This window comes from Platalea leucorodia (assembly GCF_965183815.1).
Source record: "Platalea leucorodia genome assembly, chromosome: 9".
NCBI classification, from domain to species: Eukaryota; Metazoa; Chordata; class Aves; order Pelecaniformes; family Threskiornithidae; genus Platalea; species Platalea leucorodia.
In genome coordinates this window covers 4,510,574-4,530,831 of record NC_138831.1, presented here as the reverse complement: position 1 = coordinate 4,530,831, position 20,258 = coordinate 4,510,574, and the positions used below count along the sequence as shown (strand labels likewise).

The 20,258-nt window shown below is 45.4% G+C and overlaps 1 long non-coding RNA gene across 7 annotated transcripts; it reads left to right on the top strand.

Moving 5' to 3' along the window:
- The first annotated feature begins 71 nt into the window (after window positions 1–71).
- Window positions 72–15,267, top strand: LOC309594778. 7 transcript variants are annotated; one of them, XR_014229124.1, is made up of 5 exons: window positions 72–242; window positions 5,674–5,961; window positions 6,381–6,584; window positions 10,575–11,984; window positions 12,546–15,267. It is a non-coding gene; the product is annotated as an uncharacterized lncRNA (long non-coding RNA). The 7 variants fall into 7 exon arrangements; XR_014229125.1 differs by lacking the exons at window positions 5,674–5,961; window positions 6,381–6,584 and adding an exon at window positions 9,669–10,153 and having other exon boundaries at window positions 12,546–15,266; XR_014229127.1 differs by lacking the exon at window positions 5,674–5,961 and having other exon boundaries at window positions 12,546–15,265.
- Window positions 15,268–20,258: the final 4,991 nt, after the last annotated feature.

The following is a 20,258-nucleotide window of genomic DNA, read 5'->3' as shown; positions in this document are numbered from 1 at the left end:
GTATGGGGTGTTACTGGAAATCACGTGACTTCCTGAAGTTCAGCTTCTCCTGCTTGTAAACACGGGTAAGAATTTCACTTTCTGATCGCTGGAAACTAAAAGTGAGGTACTTCTCAGTAAAGTTTTGCTCTAAAAAATATTTATGATCCTGAAAATAATTATCTTAACTTGTGCTAATCTCCTAAAACTGCAATATTCAGCCATAACCTTCCTTTACAGAGCTCGGACGCACTGACATGAAGGTATGAAATTTTATAAATTTCATTATTTATGGTGACATTGTCATCAACAACAAAGAAATACCTACGTGAAACGATAATAATTAACTGCACTCAGCTGCATTATCTCTGAGAATTTCAGCATGCTCAGAGCATGGGAGAACTGGCTCATTCTTTATGAGGAGAATGCAGCATAAATCCTGCTAATTATTTGTGCTGAGAGTGGTATCTACAATTAATGTCTTATATGAGAGGTACAGGGCTCTGGTACTTTTTCAGTAAAGTGCCATTAATACTGCAGCTTGCTACGCTACAGACACTGCAAGATCTCGAGAAATCATGTTTCAGCTTGGGTGGAAATACTTTAAATATACTTCTTGTTCAACATATTTTAGTATTTCTTCTTTGAACATACTCCCCTGTCAAATGAAACAATCTCAGCAACTCCAGCAGAACAAAAAAGAAAGCCTTAGCTGCAGCTGGAATTCAGAAACAGATATTATGCAGCAGCAAGAAATGTTGTGCATCCTTAAAGGATTCTTTGAAGGAGCGCTGCACTGGAAGCGACTCCCCTGCCATTTATCAATCCCCTATTATTAAAGACCACGTTCCAGAGTATCTCTCAGAACTAGCTAACAGGTTGTTAATTAATAGTTGCTATTATATAAAATTAGAAACAAGGGAATAACAATGCAACGGAAACGATGACACACGTTAGAGCCCACCCAGACCATTTCACAGGAGGTCTCGGTGTTCAGAATACTGCCCATGCCTGGGTCTGCCATGAGTCTGCCCAACTCCACCACTGGACCAGCCGCAGCAGAAAAATCTATACATAGCAGTGTGCGTTTGTATAAACTAAGAAAAGATGGCAATATACAGGGAAGAGGAGAAGAAGGGAGATGAAGAAAGCAACAAATGAGATGATGCAAATTACATGAAGCTTGAAAGAACTTGTCAAGGCCTTATCCTGCTATAGATCAGTTGCTGTAGTCAGCTGAGCTGCTTCACCTTTCTGATAAACTAAAATGAATCCCACTTAATTTCAGTGCCATTTGTATCCAGACTTAGTGCGTGTCTGGCTGTCTCTAGGACGTCCATTAGTTAGGAAACTAATGGAAAGCACCAGTAGCATCAGTCAGATAAGCTGGCTGATGTTCCCTCTATAGCCCAAAGTGTTGTAAAAACATAAAATAATATTTGGGGCTGAGATGACTGGGAAATCAGCATCAACTTGCCAACTTGGAAGGCCCTAGGGTGTTTGCTTCAAATAGTATCTTGGTAACAAATTCGTATGTCCCATTCACATACCCAAATCCATACATAGGGAGCTGTGACCTTTAATCTCATTAGGAGAAGCCCTGTTAATATGGAAATACAAAAGATGTCTGCTGGCTATAAACAGAGAACTTGTGCTCCAAAGGCACTTCGTTAGGTGAATTGATCTGTTTCTACAGCTATGCTCTTTAATAGGCTGGAGCAAAAGAGCCCCTTTTGGGTTTTTTTTTTTCATGTTTTTTATCTGTCATTTTTATCATACCTGGCTTTCAGCTGGGAGCATTACATTTTGGTCTGAAGACTTACAGATTTTCGATAGGCTGAACACAGGGGGGTTTTTTTTGTCCAGGAAAAGTTTCCTTTGGTATCTAGGAGCGCCATTAGGAGGGTAGGAATGAGTCCTTAACATTATGTATCGACAACCTGATAACAGTTTATTTGAAAGCTGCCATCACAGAGATGAGCTCTATAATCAGGAAGAATAAAGAAGGGGAATAGTTAGACTGCATGTGAGAATCAAAAATTCCTGCCAGTCCTCTAGAAAAATTTCCCTGCAAAGAGGATGCCATATACCTTGAGATGTTTACAGATAGCGTCACGGGAAAAAACAAACAAATCTACTAACAGAAGTACACTGAAGATAAAGCGTACCTAAAGAGATGGGCTGGGTCAGCTATAGGGTTCGGTTATTACTGTACCGAAGCCAGCAACCACTTGAGTCGTGGCACAAGCTGGCCCTGAATAGCCCGTAACATGCCCCTAGACCCTTTCTTTACCTTGCGTGGCCAGTAGTTGCGTATGAAAACTATGACAAGTTCAAGCATCATGATGAGAGCTGTACTTTTTTCCCACGGGTTGTTCTGCAGACTGGAAAAAGGTATTTGGGGAAATGTTTGGGAAATTAAAGTCACATGCTTTGATGTGAAAAACTAGCCGGCCTGAAATGATATATTCCGAGCTCAGCATTAAACAGAAGTTATCAGCTTCTTTAAAGAAAACACAGCATGCTTTGGAAGTTAAAACAAACTTCCACGTGATTGGAGCAGAAACCTCATACTTGATTTCTGTGGATTTGACATGAAATACAGAAAGCTCTCATTTAGATTTCAGTATGTTTCAATGGATTCCAAATAGCCTTAAGGGCACCTCCAAAACTAAAGGTAATTATGAAAATAAACCTTCACATTTCTCAAACAAACCAAATGCTTGGTTTAAACCCTGAAAAGAAACTTGTAGAGACCAGTCCAGACTGAGTCACCAGAACTGGAGATAAGGGCTGGTTCTGCACCAATCTGGTCACGTCTGAAGCATACCTGTAATTTTATACGTGAATGATCTCTATGGCTTCATTAAAATCATTTCTGCACTTAAGAGATATGCACATAAAAGTCTTAATTGAGTCTTACCTACAAATTCAGTCCAGAGCATCCTGCAAAATTAGGTGCCTTTAAGAGCAAAGCTCCCAGGGCCTTTAAAGACTAGGCATCACTTGCTTGACCAACTAGCTGCTATTTGAAGCTGTACAGGCCTGGCATAAGTTCATTTAGTCATAAAAAGGCTCACAAAGTCTTTATCTTGCTAGAAACAAGCAGCAGTAGAGAGTTTCCTTGCTCAGAAGTCCCTAGGTCCACACCACCTGTGGGTTTAAGGCTCAAGAAACCCTACCTCTACTTGTTCTCGGGGTCTCACTCACGACACCATCTCCTGGCTTCCGCTCTCTCTAGCACCTATGGCTTTGGGTCAATATTTTAGTCCCTGTAACAGCAATCGGGGCAACCAGGCAACTTGGTTCCACCTTGTCCCATGGCCTAGTACCTCCAGCGCTGGCTCACGGCACCTTGCTCAGCACTGGAGCAGGACCAGTCCCTCCATCTTTGGGCCTGAAAGAGAACTCAGGAAACCCACTGGCTGCAAAACCTCCCTGTCCACAAATACCTCTCAACATAACAGTATTAAATAAATACTACACAATAGTATTGACTTTACCTCTGCGTTGTACCTAGCACGTAGCCACAGCTAGGTATTGCACCACAAGGACCTAAGGTTTGTTTTTCAACGATGGCCTGTGTTGACTTACCAAGCTCTAGGCCCGTTTCCCACCCCGACTTGAACCTGTGCTATTGCTATACTCCCTCCTAATTGCCCGAAATCTATTGCTTGTCTCCTCCACGCCCTGGGATTGTTCAAGATATCCATTTCATGGTGCCGATGCTCCTCTTGTACTGACGCTAGTTTGGTATTATAAAAGCCCACCTGACTTACCGGCACGCTTTATTTTCTGTGATTTCCAGAGGAGAGTTCAACAGGTTTCCACAAATCTCAGAGGCTTGGCTACAAGGAGACTTGTACATTTAGAGACCTTTACCAAACATTCCTAAAACTTAAAATGCTTTTCTTAATAACGACAAGATACAAAATTAGTAGCATGAGCTACACCAATTTTCTGGTCTGCTTGTATTTTCCACTTTTTTTTTTTTTTTTTCAGACTATGAGTATTATGAAGTAAATCACCAAAGTTCCAAATAAGAGTGGTTTACTTTTAACACACATAAATTCAGGGCCTAGCTTTGGTAGCTTTTGAAACACAAGGACAGTAAAGGAGGCTATTTAGAGATTCACTCAACGACAGCCACCTTATTTCTGCGTATGCATTAGCTGTACAGACCTTGCTCTAGCCACACATTAATTCCACCAAAACCTAGGTTAGCTTCCACACTAAGGTATCCAGCTCAGCACCAGAGGCTTCTCACAGAGGAGGAGCGCAAGCACATCCCTCAAATCTCTTGGGAGAGGAATTTGACCTTCCAAGTTAGACTTCAAAGCTTCACTACAACCTTAAAAAGGTTCTATCTCTTCCCATCAACACTGCTGAATCTTATTTTTGCTTGGCAGATCCTGTTTCCCACAGACCTGCCTCTCCTCCCCTTCTCTTTGTCCCACATCCTTCCCTCCAGAGCTTTCCTTGCTCCCATCGCCCTAATCATCTTGGGCGCATTTCCAGAGATCGACTCGTAAAAGTTCAGCAGCGTGCTATAAACAGGCTAGGCTTGTCAGCTTTAAAACTCACTCGAGTTACTGTTTCCGAGGCAGGAGAAGGGAAAAAGGATATTCCAAGGGGACCCCCTTGACGTGACCGTTCATCTGTCTACATCAGCAGTTCTCAAGCTTTTCGGCTCACAACCTCATTTCCAGGCTCATGACCTCTCTTCCATCAGCGCTTCTTGGGGTCGCGACCCTAACTTTGGAAACTTCTTGTCTGGATCAGTCAAAAGTGACGCCTCAAGAATAATTTTCCAGTCGGTGCCATGTTTGTTTATGCTCCTGAGTGGCATGATTACCCTGAAGTTCAGGTTCAAACTTGTCTCTTTGCTTGTTTGTAAGTCTGGAAAGAATTTCTGGGTGTCACTCAGCCAGCAGATAGTGAACTCCGTAACTTTTGACTGTTCTAGTTCGAGACAATTATATCCCAACTGAGCCGGTATGGCATTAAGCACTTGGCCACCAAGTTCAGCTGTGCCTGGATGAAGCAGGGATTTTGCTTCTCTGCAGAGTCTGGAAACATCATTGTTTCCTCTCCTTGCATGCCACGATCGTTCAGATATAACAGTTACTATACCCAAATCACTGCTTATACAGCAACGTGGTTTCATCTACCGCACTGTGCATCCTCACTGCCTCGCACGCGCATGCTACTGCATGAACCCTAATAACCACTTTTTCTTCACATGGGTTTGTCTTTCTCTTTACGGTCATTGAGAATATGTGGTTAGTGAAAATTGTAATATTCAGATTTCTGCTTTGTCATCTTTGCTCACTGGGCTTGGGGAAAAAAAAACCAGCAAAGTGGTTTGAACAGATCTTGAAAACGCTACTAAAAATGCCAAACTTTCAGAACATTTGCAGCTTGGATGTCCTACAGCTAGTCCTGCTTTGGAATTTCCCTGGAATTAAAATAATTGGGAATTTTTCAGCCTCCTGTTTCTCCTATTTTCACATCATATCCCCGCTCAGTCTGTGTGTCTCTGTAGAGGTGGTCCCACTACTGCATCAAAGGCCGGCTCCTTTCGCTTTGCTACCCACAGAATCTCTCTCACCTGGTACTCTCTTCCTCTAAGCCTAAAGCAGTTATTTGACTTTCTATTTGACCTCAGTGTATTTCAATGTTACTGTTTTTCAGTTTAAACAGCCAAAAGATATCTGCCTAGACACACCAGGCTGGAATTTGGGGAATGTAAAGTGGAAGCTTAGCAGTAGTGGCAGCACCTGGGAGCAGCCAGCCTTCGTACCTGCCTTTGGAAAACACAGAATATAAATCTCGAGTCCAAGGGGAACCAGTTAAAATGAGTGTATGAAAGGACCTACCACCGTCCATGCAGCTGAGGGGATCAAGTTACTGAAGACCAGTAGAGGAGACAGAGAGGAGAAAGACATTTGGGGTCTGTGGCTTTGCACCACTCGGGCACGTGTGAGTACGTGAGGCAGTTGGGTACAACCCCTTTTCGCAATGTTTCAGTCTCCATATGAGGCTTAAGCATCTGACTTTGGTTACTGCCAATAAAAGAGATTAGGCTGAAAACGTTTCAGCATGAAAGGCAACCACCGAAGCCAACACCGGGGCTCCTCTTTCCCTCAAATATGAGGGCAAAGCCCCACGGCCTGGCAGGGCAGGTCAGCAAACAAGGAAAACGAAGTCAGGCTTTGTTAGAATGAAACTTGGTGAGCACCAGAGCAACAGCAGCAGCAAGGAGAAGTTCCTGTTTGAGCCTGTAATGATTTGCACGAGACCATCACTTGTTTGCTACTGCACAGCTCTTTCAGGAGGGTTGCTGATCCCTACTGAATTGCAAATGGTTTTCTCTTTCTTCCCGTCTTTTGTTGACGCAGTGTGCTTACAAGAGTGCACCAAGGTCAGGTTTGCCTTCCGCCTTCCCTCGCACCATTATGAAATGGAAAACTGGTGGAGATGTCAAAGTGATCAGGTTTGAGAGGCTGGTGTGGTTATTGCTACAGAGTTGAGCATACTCTGAGAAAAATCTCTGCCTGAGACTTCTCCAATTTCAGCCAAGGAGTTCAGATAGGAGATTTCAGGTTTGTGGGGGAGTTTTGTCTGGTTGTGGTTGGATTTGCCTTTTTTTTAATTAAAAAAAAAAAAAATCTATTTAGATTTGCTTCAACTAGGATGGAATTAAAAATTTTGCCAGAGTATGAAGCATTGGACAGATCCCAAATCTGCAGATACTAATCCAACCTCATGGTTAGAAAATGTGCATCTTCATGAATAATGTTCTATATAAAGGAAAAACTGTACTGCTGAATGGAAGAGAGATACCAAAATCAAAATAATCTTATTCATCCCTGCAACACACATTAAAGAAGGATTAGTAGTCCCCAACTCTGCATAGACTGGATGGAATTTAGTAAAAAAAGGCAGGTAGACAACTGAAAAGATGTTGACCAGTACAGGAGATAAACTTTCCTTTTGAAGAAAAGGCCCGCTATCAAAGGTTCATGGCTGACAAACTAATTGCATCTTAGCTATTGTAGCTACGTGGTGTCTGTATAATCAGGCTTGACTCCCATTTGATTTCTGAAACGCACAGGCTCTTGTTTCAGGGGCGTATTGAAGCATGCTTTGAAGTGCACATTTCGTATCTAGATGAAGTTCTCATGTACAGGTGCAACATTTGTAAAACGTCCAAGAAAATATAAAGAGGCCTTTTAAGAAAGAGACTCCCCCAGCGTGGAAGAGAGGTTCTTCTCTTCAAGATTCCAGGACATTCACCTAACGTTTAGGCTCTTCCTGCTGATCCAAAGAAACCAAACAGCACATGGAGGTGTTGGAAGGTGGTAGATTCAGTCTCGTCAAAGATACATTCAGGATTTTTTTTCTAGTAGCAAGGTCAGATGCTTTATTGATCCACTAGAATATGACACTAGCAAATTATTTTTTTTGAAAAGGTGGATGTTAAAGGATAAGGGAGTGGATTTTGGCTAGATCTCCATCGTAGCTTTCAAAGACACATATAATCATAGTGGTTCATGCCATTCAATGTCCACAGGTCTCTCCTACCACTGCCAGCGCAGACGAGATATCTTCTCTGTATGTGGTTTAAACTTCAGGGTACCAGAAGGCCTCCCCTAAACAAGAATAATTTGGGGAAGGGTGGGGGGAGGCTGGGAAGGTATATAAAAAATGAAAGTGATTTTGAAAAAAAGCAAACAAACAAACAAAACCAGCCTTGCATGCAATCACATAGCAGCTGCAAAGCAAGGGATGAAGAGAAAGTCTAAAGTGAACTCTGCTGGCGGCTCTGACAGCCCTCCCAGAGGACTGAGAGTTGAGCTGGCACATCTTGGTAAGGCTCCCACTGCCAAGGACTGTACACAAAGTGATGCTGGGGACTCATTCTGCTCAATTTATGACAGGGAAGATAATCATGTTTGCTCATTTTACTCATATATCAGTTCTGAATCTGTGCCCATTAACCACATAAACTATATAGAGGGGAAAAAACAGCTGGTGAAAGAATCTTGCAAAGCAGCAAGGGAATTCACTAAAAATCTGTAATTCTGAGTAAGAATGACTGTCAGAAAGTTCACGGGGCCTCCCCTATGATCCTATACCTGTCAAAGGGCAAAGATCTAAACAAAATAAGATCTTATTTATGAAACTGAAAAATCCACATAGCCCTTGAAAGGAGGGAATGAACTCTCTGAAATAAGAATACAAAAGTAATAATTCACCACAGTGGGTTACTTCTTGCCCTTCACTGGCATATTATTCCCTAAACCAGCCCAGCGCAAAACAGAGACACATGGAAAATGAGTGCAACTAGGCATCAACATGAGAGCAGCAAGTCTTAGTCCACCAGTTCACAAAGATGCTTAACTATATTATACGGTGATAACAGATCGCATCTGAGACGCCGAATCTTCAGTCCCAAAGATAGAAACATTTTATCCACGTCTGGGAAATGACTATGATCCTACAAACTTGGAGGCTGATGAAATTAAGACAACTTTCTTTGACGGTGCTGAGAGGCACGAATACCAAAACGAGACCAGGGAACCTGAAACTAGTAGCGCGCAAGACTACGTGAATCAACAGAGCAGCCCAGTGACGCTGGGGTCAAGCAGCTAGGGGGGCAAAAAAAAAAAAGAGAGACCACAGGCCCTGGGTATCTGAACATGTTTAGCAGAGCACTATCTGTGCAACACACACAAAAGCAGAACCTATTTCTGTGCGCTGCCCTTGAGGAACGCTGCAATATTGCCTTATGACATGATACCCACTCACGAGATGGACACTTCTCTAAATTAAGTGCTTTCTAACACCAGATAGTCTTTCAGACTTGCATTTTTAGTTGATGCTTTTTTAAAAATAGCTCGCTGTCCAGTGACTTGGAGTCACATGCTTGCGCCATTGGTCATTCAGAGAGTATTTCACAAATTCTTTGGGAAAATACTCAGACTTGCCTAGATAAATAACAGAGCTCTGCCTGTCACAGAAACTCCCTTCTCTGCCTGGAACAAACTGAAGACAGGGGGAGATGTTTCCACAGTCAGCACCAGAGCTAAGACTAAGGAGTGAAAGGTGCTCACCTGTAGGTTTGAACTCCAGGGCTATTGCTAACCAGCAGAACAACCAGAATAAATGGGCAGTGGATTGACCGCAAGTAAAGACATTTAGCACGTGAGGGTGCAGAACTGGAAAGGAAGGATTATATCTGGCCAGCTCCTGTTCTTTCAAGAAATGCACCTCTGCAGAAGAAGCAACAGAGACTGGTCAGAGGACGCAGACTGACCACACAGAGAGGGACAGGCCCAGCCAGAGCTAAACCCAAGAGGGTGGCAGAGACTGCTGGGTGGGCTCGGTCACCGCTCGGGAGGAGCAGCGGGGACTCCCCTTGCCCCTGGCTAGTGTCTGACTGTGCCCGGTGAGCGTGAAAGGAGCTCACAGCGATGGGATTTGAGTGAGCTGCGCTGCTGTGCTTTTAGATCTTGTGCTTTATTAATTTCCAGATTTATGTGTCGCTCGTCTGGGAGCATCAATGCATCTGTGGAAAGGCAGTTCCCTGTTCCCAGATATCCTAGTTGCGTATGTATAGCAAGGACAGAAAGGGGGGCACAGCAGTTTTAGAGGGACAAAGTGATTTTTTTGGATCCTTCCAGGTCCCTTCCTTTCCTCTGGCATGAACCAGAGCACCTCGAAGACAGCACTAAGATGAGCTCTGCTTCCCAGTGTCCACAATGGGCCCCGCGCTGCAGTGCTTTCCATACAAAATGGGTTGTTCTTCCCTCTCCTGCCCCCTTCCTACAGCCTCTGAGAGCTGTCAGGGCAGCATATGAGAGATTAAGTGCAAGTAGGAGTCAAGGCCTGCTCCAAGAATGAGAACTTTGTTAAATGAACTGGCTGGTAAAGGTGACTGGAAAGTGTGGTGCATTGCGTAAATCTTACAGGACGGATCATCCTCGGAAGGAAACTACGTGCCTTCAGTTATGGCCAAGATCACCACAGACCTCAAGCAAATACTCCAAAAGGCATTCACTAATATGAACGCAAGCTGCTCCGCTGAATCCTGCAATCCACTGCACAGCAAGTTGCCACGGAACTAAACCCCAAAATGCTTCATCTCCTCCACCTCAGGCATCCCGGAGTAGGTGGCCTGACTCATTCTCTTAGGTGTACCTGATGGACTTAAAAGAGGATTTAGGCATCCAGAATTAGGCATCAAAGCTGCACTTAAGTTACAGGGCACAGGGCAATGGCGCAAACAGCCCTCCTCCTTGCTGTCCAAACGTGAGAGAGGATGCAACGCAGGGCAGCGACTTCTAATGCATAACCAGAAGCTGCTGTAAAATTCCTTGCAGAAACAAGAGATCTATTTTATTTATCATAAATTTGCTAAGTAAGGTTAATACCCTGGCATTGACCCTGCCTCATATGCCCTTAGTAATACTACCATGCTTTGTCCCATTAAGATTTTACAGCAGAAGAGATAACGTGCAGTCGATAACCCATATTAAACAGGTACTTTTCTTCTTCTCCCCCTCCCCGCGGCCCCCACCCCGTTGCAGCAGGGAAGATAACGCTCCAGCCAGAGAACTTGTTTCCAATGTCAGCCTGTAACCAGCTTATGCCTGAAGAAAAAGAGACTGATCAGCCATTGTGGTCTTTATCCTGGCGGCTGAATAGCCTACGTGAATATCAACATTATCATAAATCACTCAATTGCTGAAAGTCATCTTACCCTCAGAAGGAGCTGAATAGCAACCGTTTCTAAATCCTTATGTACATCATTTACAGCAGCTGAGCTGTGGGTGTATATAGACCTATTTTTCAGCTAGCACGATAATCAAGCCATTCCTCATTTAAGAGTGAATTCATTTGCCTTGGTATTAGTCCCAAATAATAGTTCCAGAAATTGATATGTAATCTCCAACTAAAACTAAGATTAAATTGAGGCTGCCAAACTCCTTTAGTCCTCAAAACATATTTAAAGTCCCCAGCCAGATTCTGATCTTGGTGTGAATCTGAACATACTGACTTAAATTTAAAAGCCACCGCTTTAAACTGGTGTTTCTCAGTAGCCCCAGTGTAGCCATAAGATCAGAATAATACCTCTCCACAGTGGTACTGTGCAGAACTGGCTCCAGACTATTTATAGCTCTCACTATATATACACACTGCAGCTTCCAAAAGCGTATTTTATCTTTCGGGAGGACAATACTTTCAGAAATGTAATAAAAGGCAAAGTTTTGTTAAAAAGAAAATCTGCTCAAACCCTTAACCTGGAAGAGCGGCCCCATGCTGCCAATCAGATAATAAGCTTAATTCTTACATCACGCTTTATTTGTAGCTCACTGTGTAGTTAATGGTTGCAGCTTATCTAACAGGAGAAATGCGAAACCAGAGTTTTAGAACAATAGAAACAAGGCTGTCACCAGCAGGCTGCCAATGAATCACGTCCCCGCAGTCAAGTTCTCCCAGAAGGTCATTTGTAACAGAAGTACATCTCTACCCAGAGCTGGCAAAATGCTGAAAAGTGTCTCTCAGTTTTACCTTAATAAAATATCGAGCAGATCAAATACCAGAACAACTGCACCTGGTTGTATTTTTAAGTTCTGTTGATTGCAAGACCTAATAGTAAAAGTTACCAAGTGAGTAGGCCTGCTTGCTTCTGTGCCTGGGATTCTAGAGGTGGTTTCACCTTCACCTTAAATTCAAGGTGTCTAAAACCCAAGCTTTTACAAACCTTAAGACAAGAATGATTTAGCATTCTCTTTCACGTTTTCCAAAAAAGAAAAAAATATTTTTAAACACCAAGTAACTTTCTTCCGTACCATTCAGAACTGAAACCCTGAAACCACTGAAAGACAGCGAGTTCTGTAAAAAGGATTTCCCAAGAAACAGAAAGCAGCACTGACGCTTTTTTTTGTGTCCAGAGAGATATACAGAAAAAGGACAAGGAAGTTAAAAAACAAGAGGTACTATCTGTGTCATAAATATGGAAGCTGGTTTTGCTCATACATAATTATTTCTGTTTCTCTTAAAGAGAAAGCAATCTCTTCTGCTGGACTTGCAAAAGAGCTCCAGATTTTCTGCAAGAGGGAAAAGAACAGATGATGGGGGGAGCTATTCTTTTAAGATGAATATCATTGGCACAAACAGCTGGCAGTTGGTGGCGTATTATTTATATGTGCAGTTGCTCATGTTTAACAGATAAGAAAGCAACATCTCATTTGCCATTCAGGTGAGGAACATGAGTGGCTCTACAGCGCCACTGGCCTCTGGGCCACGTTTCTTATCGTATCAGAAACATCTGTCACGGTGCAAATGAATTCATTATAAAAGCACATCAAATATGCAGTTTCAGGATGAGACAGCAGTCTGCAAAGAAACCAGGAAACCAGCCTCCCCCTATAAAAGCTGGGATGGTCTGTCCCATATTCACCAGTTGGGAGGAGGGCAAGCACTGGGAGGGGTAAGGGGGGGGAGAGAAAGAGAAACCTTGGAAATGTCATGATTATAAATTATCCCTTCTCTAGGAGCCAACTGTGTCTGAGAAGAGCTTGCTCACGAGGGTCTGGCGGTTCACATGCAGAGCGTGCAGACACGCGGCAAAACGATGATCACACCACTCCACGCCGAGTCCTCCGCTCCGCCGGGGTGCAAACAGACCTGCTAATCCTGGTCTTTGTGGTCCAGAGGACTGGACTTGACAAATACCAATAAACTGGGGTAGAAAAGATACGTGAGGAGGTGGTCAGCGTGGGGGTTACCATCAGAAGTGCACTTGCGGGGCCTCCATGCTCAGAGATGGAAATAAACCCATTTTAAGAGCAGCTGACAATGAGGTGATAGGAGCTTCCACTTCCAGAGAAGGCAAGGTGCATCTTTGATCCGTGCTGAAAAGAAAAGCAGGACGCATTGGAAATGGCTCATGCACCCATGTTCATCCCTGCTGTAATGCTGCACCTGGCACAAATTCAGAATGCAACGATTGGTAACATGGGCCATGTTTGTCTCTGGTGGTGTTCTCCAGGGCTGGGTCTAGTACCCCTGTGGGTACAATGGTGGTTTTGTGCTCCTCTTCAGCAGGGAGCAAGACAGCTCAAGGTGACTTCTAGAGGCCTAGAAATGCCTCTGTAGCTCTGGAAGCAGGTGGCTGGATGGAGACCCCCATCTGTGTCACCCCCTCCTGCTGTGCCTTTGGGCTTTTATTAAAAAACACAAAAGAAAAATGACTGTGTCTTTTGCCCTTGCTGAGAAACCTGAACTTCAGCTGACACACAGGGCAAAACTACAGACAGGCCCGGGACTGGACCGTTACTTCTTCAGTCCGTGCACAGCCGCCAGGCACACGCTGCCTTTTCTGTCCCACCAAAGACCGCGGCGGTGAGCCTGTATGGCTGCTGCTGCAATCGTGGATGAAATGTGAAACATCCTCGTTTTCCCCCTGAGGAGTACTAAAAGCAGGCATGCAGCTTAAGAAAAATAGAGGAAAATACCTATTTTAACTTTGCTTCTAATCAGAAAACATATATTCTTAAATATGCATACATCAGCAGAAACAGCGGGTAAGGGCTCCCATTCTAAAACAAACAGAAACATGCACTTTGAGCCCTCATATGAAATGGCAGTAAAAGCCCAGCCCAATAATTATTTTCCTTGATTTGCAGCCAGCTGAGGCACAAGACAAATAAGTCATCAAGGACAAATAAAAGGAGGTTCATTCATTGCATTCAGGGCTGGAATCTTTAATGGTCACCAAATGAACTAAGATAACTAAGTAACCATTGTAAATATTAATCTTTAAAGGAAAACAATACTCCCAACAACAGGAAGCCTGATAAGACATTGGATGTTGCCATCAGTATTATGGAGTCTCTCTAATTTCCTTCGTTTTTTCTTATGCCTGTAGAGGGATCAGGAAGGGGAACATATGGTATCTCTCAAAGGAAGTAAATTAACATTATTAATAGCTAATGTGGGAGAGGTGAAACGGTGATTGTTCGTGGTGGTTGTTATTGTGCTTTTGTTGGGGGGGAAGCCTGCCTGTTAGCGAGTTTAAGCACTCAAGCCAAATTCAAAATCTTGTATTTATAAACAGAGATCTGATAACAGTTGCCTAAGCATCCATGATGCTTTGCCAGCGCACGCACATCGAGCTGATCGGAGGGGACTGTGTCTTGGGGTTTGTCCCAGGAGTTAACTAACGCAGATGAGGACTTACGGCGTGGTCCCTGTTCCCGAGCAACTCCTCGCGTGGACCCTCACGTTATTCTTTGCATTAGTTTCATTTGAAGCAGAAGGAACAAGGATGGGTAGACCTGCACTTCTGAGGAACACAAGCTGTCCTCTGGCATCCATTGAGGCAGCTGATCGGGGGGCTGCTGAGGAGGTGGGTTCTCCCAGGCAGCGGTCACTGATGTGGGACATCTACTTTCAAGCGCACGGTGATGGCACCAGGGGGTTTCCGAGGGCTGCGCAGCAGTGTGGTACGTAAGCGGCAGAATTATTTTGTGGGAAGTGATGATAAAGTGCTGTATTAGGATGGATTGAATAGGCAACCTGGAAGGGTATCTCAGAGTCCTGGGATCCCTTGCAATTTCCCTGCACTAAGAGAATTTACCTTTCTTAGGCCTCTGCTTTCATCTCTTTCCCAAATACTTACAAGATGGTGTTTATTTACTCTAAATAACATTGACACTGACAGAATATAAGTTATAAGCTGTGGCTACTCAAAAAGGTGAGACCCTGATCCCAGCCTCAGCTCTGTTTGGCCCAGAGCACCTGAAAGCATAAAATGCATTTCTCATTTCTTCAAGAGATCCTATACTTCTTACTTCCCAATCATGAAAGCCTGAGGCAATTCCTAGCTGGCCTGGCAGAGGTGGACTTCATGACACCTTTCGTGGTGAGACAATCTGCAAAATAAATTTGGCAGATCATAAAACTGAGAGAACTTGGTTAAAATCCACTCTCCATCATTTATCAGCAGTCCTGGTCAACCGGGGAGGCACCAGATGACTGGAAGTTAGCAAATGTGACGCCCCTCTACAAGAAGGGGTGGAAGGAGGATCTGGGCCTCTCAGCCTGACCTCGGTGCTGGGAAGGTCATGGAGCAGATCATCCTGAGTGCCATCACACGGCACGTGCGGGACAACCGGGGGATCAGGCTCAGCCAGCATGGGTGTATGAAAGGCAGGTCCTGCTTCACTAACCTGGTCTCCTATGACAAGGTGACCCGCTTAGTGGATGAGGGGAAGGCTGTGGATGTTGTCTACCTGGACTTTAGTAAGGCCTTTGACACTGTCTCCCACAGCATTCTCCTGGAGAAGCTGGCTGCTCACGGCTTGGATAAGTGCACCCTGCGCTGGGTTAAAAACTGGCTGGACGGCGGGGCCCAGAGAGTGGTGGTGAATGGAGTCAAATCCAGTTGGCGGCCGGTCACCAGTGGTGTTCCCCAGGGCTCAGTGTTGGGGCCGGTCCTGTTCAATACCTTCACTGATGATCTGGATGAGGGGATGGAGGGCACCCTCAGTCAGTTTGCAGATGACACCAAGCTGGGTGGAAGTGTCGATCTGCTGGAGGGCAGGGAGGCCCTGCAGAGGGCCCTGGCCAGGCTGGGGCGATGGGCCAAGGCCAACTGTGTGAGGGTCAGCAAGGCTCGGGGCCGGGTCCTGCACTTGGGGCACAACAACCCCATGCAACGCTGCAGGCGTGGGGAGGAGTGGCTGGAGAGCTGCCCAGCAGAAAAGGGCCTGAGGGTGCTGGTCAACAGCCGCCTGAACATGAGCCAGCAGGGTGCCCAGGTGGCCAAGGGGGCCAGTGGCATCCTGGCTTGTATCAGGAGTAGTGTGGCCAGCAGGAGCAGGGAGGTGATGGTGCCCCTGCACTGGGCACTGGTGAGGCCGCCCCTCGAATGCTGTGCTCAGCGCTGGGCCCCGCACCCCACGGCGGCCATGGAGGGGCTGGAGCGTGGCCAGAGCAGGGCAGCGAGGCTGGGGCAGGGGCTGGAGCACAAGGCTGGGGAGGAGCGGCTGGGGGAGCTGGGGGGGCTCAGCCTGGAGAAGAGGAGGCTGAGGGGAGCCCTCATCGCTCCCTGCAACGGCCTGAAAGGAGGCTGGAGCCGGGGGGGTCGGTCTCTGCTCCCCAGGAACAAGCGATGGGACGAGAGGGAACGGCCTCAAGCTGCGCCAGGGCAGGTTTGGGTTGGATATCAGGAAAAACTTCTTCACCAAAAGGGTAGCTGGGCACTGGACCAGGCTGCCCAGGGCAGTGGTTGAGTCCCCATCCCTGGAGGTATTTAAAAGCCAGGTAGATGTGGTGCTTAGGGACATGGTTTAGTGGTGGGCTTGGCAGTGCTGGGTTAACGGTTGGACTCGATGATCTTAAGGGTCTTTTCCAAACTTAATGATTCTGTGATTCTATGAAAATTACCCCGTCAGCTCGGTAGATATAAGCAAGTTTTGGGGAAATTGTTCAATAAACTCTTTTGAAAGAAAACAGTGGATTTTGGTATAATTAACTTGCTGGATCTTAGTAAAAATTGAGTAGCCTAGGCAGAAAACCTCATGCTTCAGGGCACAGGGTGATTGCTTTACAGAGACAAAGGAATTCCCGCTGCCCTTGAAAGTTTATACTTCAACTGCAAGTTGACAGCTGGATTTTGGTTTCTAGGCCCAAAGAGAACAACTTTAATATCTTAAGACAGTACAGACTTTCGTTAAACTTAGACAGGTGCAACTGCTCTGTAAGGGAACTGTTTCCCTACCATACAACTCTACTTGAAGAGATAACTCGGTAAACTCTGATTAAGTTTGTGTCTTAAAGCTGGTCTAAAATACCTCTTCCTGGGTGATGATGGGATATTTTATTTCTTAAGAAACTCATCATGTTGACCAAAAAGTTCATGAAAGGCTGACAGAGCTGTGCATTGTTTGCTGGCACTGTGGAGTTATATGACAAGGATAAATTGTTCTCTGTGCTGAAGCCCGGGTGGTTTATAACGTTGTGAAGTTTTCCACACTGCCAATTTTTGGGCCCTTTAGTGTTTCAAGTTATGTAAACTTATAATAAAACTGTTCCTCCTTGGCTCTGAAGAATTGGTCTTTCTGCTCAATCAGGACAGGGCTGAATTCCAGACACGAAAGGGAGGATGCTTTCATGATGGCTTAGGAGAGGACGTTTCCAAAACATCCATAGCAGTATGAGGAGACAGATGTTTAGCCAGGACAGTTCTACAATCAGGTGAGATGTTACCTTAAAGAAATCAAATGCATCAAGCCAGACTCTTTAGTGACTGAAATACCTTCTGAGAAAGGTAATAAATCTGCATATCTTCATAATCTTAACTACCAATACGATGACATCAGCCTGATAATTACAACTTACTACGCTGTGGTCACACATTCACTTCTTCTTGCCTGTCCCCACCTTCCACCCACGTCAGGCACCAAGTGCGGTTGGGTGGTGGCGGCAGATGAAAACAATTCTACTCTACAACCACCACAACCTCAAAAAGAAAAGCAAGTTACAGTGCGCTTCCAGGGAATTACAACACCACATCCAAAAGTTTAGAGATCTCAAAAGACAGGTAAGGCCCTGTCTTACCCCGATATCGGTGGGGTCTTGGAGGGTGCAAGTCTGTGGCAGCTGGAGAGCGCGAGCAGCACTGGGCCATGCAAAGGGGACACACACACACACACACGGTTAACCCCTGCACAAAGCTATTCCTCACTCCTGACCCATTTTCTATCCTTATCATGTAATTAATCACACTTTGTGAGAGCTTCATGGAAGGAGTGAGTTGTCTGGGGGTGGCTGCGATTACTCAGTTGTAACTTGGATTCTCCACCCAGGCAGGGGAGTATGGGGAAATACAGCACTCCCTCCCTCCCCGCTCACCCCCTTGGACCTCGGGCCAAGGTGCAGGAGCCGCGTCTCTTCCCCCGTGGCACACAAGAGCGAAGGGCAGACTTGGCTTCTGCCCTGCTCTTGACCGGAGCAGCAGCAGCACTTGGAGCAAGACATCAGGTGACGGTAACACGTTATTTGTGGCAAAGCTCAGCAACTTGATTACTAATCTCTGGAAACGAGGGGGAAGCCGAGGAAGGATTTTGACCCCGCGGTGCGTCTCAGCTGGCGCGGACACACACTGCCTCCCAGGGCCACCCCAGGGAAGTGTGCCTCCAGGGCACTCCTCCCCGCACCCCAAGCCAGGCCATGCCTGTAACTGCCACAGGACAATTTATAGGACAAATATTGAGGATAATTAAGGATAATCTCTACTTTAAGGTGTCTTACAAAGAAGGTCAGGTACTCTCCTTCCTTGTCAGATGTGATGAAGTTAGGCAGCTCCCATTAATAGCAAGTACTTTTTTCTCAGAACAAATAATAATAAAACCCCCTATCTAGATCCTAAAGGTTTCCTAGATTTAATCTTCTCAAAACTCAGACAAGATCATTACGGTGACTTCTGCCTCTAAAGAGCTGTAACAGTGAATTGCATTACCAGCACCAGTCTCCTGCTGGTATATGTTTTTCCTTGCTGTACCCACACTAGCAAATACAGAGAGGTGCTATAATATTTATGTCCTGAGCTCAGACAATAACATCCTTTCAAATAACTTGGCAGGTCAGGATAGATTAGATAGTCACATGGAAGCAAAGGAGGAATCTGCCCCAGCAACTTCTGCTATTTTTTTGTGGTCTGCTGATTTCATAATATTTGGTCATAAGATGTTGTTTTTGATATTCACTTATTATCATGATGGCCTTCTTCCTAAACAGCCTCTAGGTAACAAACATTTGCATTCCTGGCGAAGTGGAGAAGCTGGGACTAACCAACTCCTGCTCTTGAAAGCTCCCACTACTCCCCCCCAAGGGGACTCGAGAAGGCATGCGTTGCAGGGTCTCTTCTGCCTATGGATGTGACAGCTGACACAGGAGCTCTGGTAATACAGCGTGGTCCAGCCTCTGTTTCACAGTCCTCGTGCACCTAAAAGCCCAGTTTCCAAGGAATCAGAGCAACACGAGTTCCCATCCCTGTGAAGAAGGGATATTCCTTGGAAACCTCTGCCTTGTGCCATCAGAGGCAGGATGCTGAGGGCGACGGACCAGCAGCCAGAGGAGGCCAGCTGGCCTGTGGTCAAGCCAAGCCTGTGCTCAGGCAAGAGACAGCTTCAGTGATTTCTACGGAAAGGTTGATTCAAAACATAGGAAAAAACACATGGCAACATAGACACTGAAAGATCACTGTTACAGTCAAGCCATTTGTAGCACTCCTGGCCCAGCAATCCCCTTTATCGTGTCTTCATATGTCTATCTCTCCTTTTGCATCTAGGCACATTGCTGCAGTACTTGAGCAGCTTCAGCAACATGTTTAACATATCAGCCTAACTATATTTAATTAAGGTTATGAGATTGAGAGCAGCATTTGATCCTCAAGGCCGCATACAGCAACTGAGCTTTTACAAATAACCATGCCCACATAATTATGAAAACAGGAACTGAAAGAGGCCTTTCCACGCAGTCCAGGCAACTCTGCAGTTCTACATACTCCATAACGTTAAACAAATGCATGTTATTTTATCTCTGTACTGCTCTGTGCTTTCGTGATCCTTTGAAAGCTCAAAGATAAACAAGAGTCCCCTGAAATGACCTGTCTACACTGGATCAAAGAATAAGCAAGGGAAAAACCCTTGCAGTGTTAGGCCAGTCAAAGTGCCCACGGCTGCAAGAAACTTCTCCCTAAAGCAGGTTCGCCCCCACTTATCCTCTTCATGGGACACGTCAGCTCAGACAGACTAGCCCTAGTTCCTTTATTGTATGTTTTCATTAAGCCCCTGACAGCTTTATAAATGAATGTACCAATACAAACACGAAGGCCTGGCCACTGTCAGGGTAACAGGTCAAACGGGCTGATCCAGCCTGGCACCTGCCACCGTCCCCAATGACCTTGCTGTCTGGGACAGCCAGAGCTGAGCAGGAATGTCATCCAGCCCCAAACTCCTCTTCACCTGAGGGAAGGGAGGAGGGAAGGAGCCTGGATCTCTCGTTTAGTCCTCTCTAGCAAAGTCAGGCTCAGCAATGCATGGGGCCTAGAGTGTGCATAAGCAGAACAAACCAAGACACTAAGGGGTAAGCTCACCATTGTGCTAGATACAACAGCAAGGCCATCGCATACAAAGTGCAGAGAACAGCGTCACCGTCACCATCTGTGATAACACAAACTATCTCTGGTTTGTGATGCT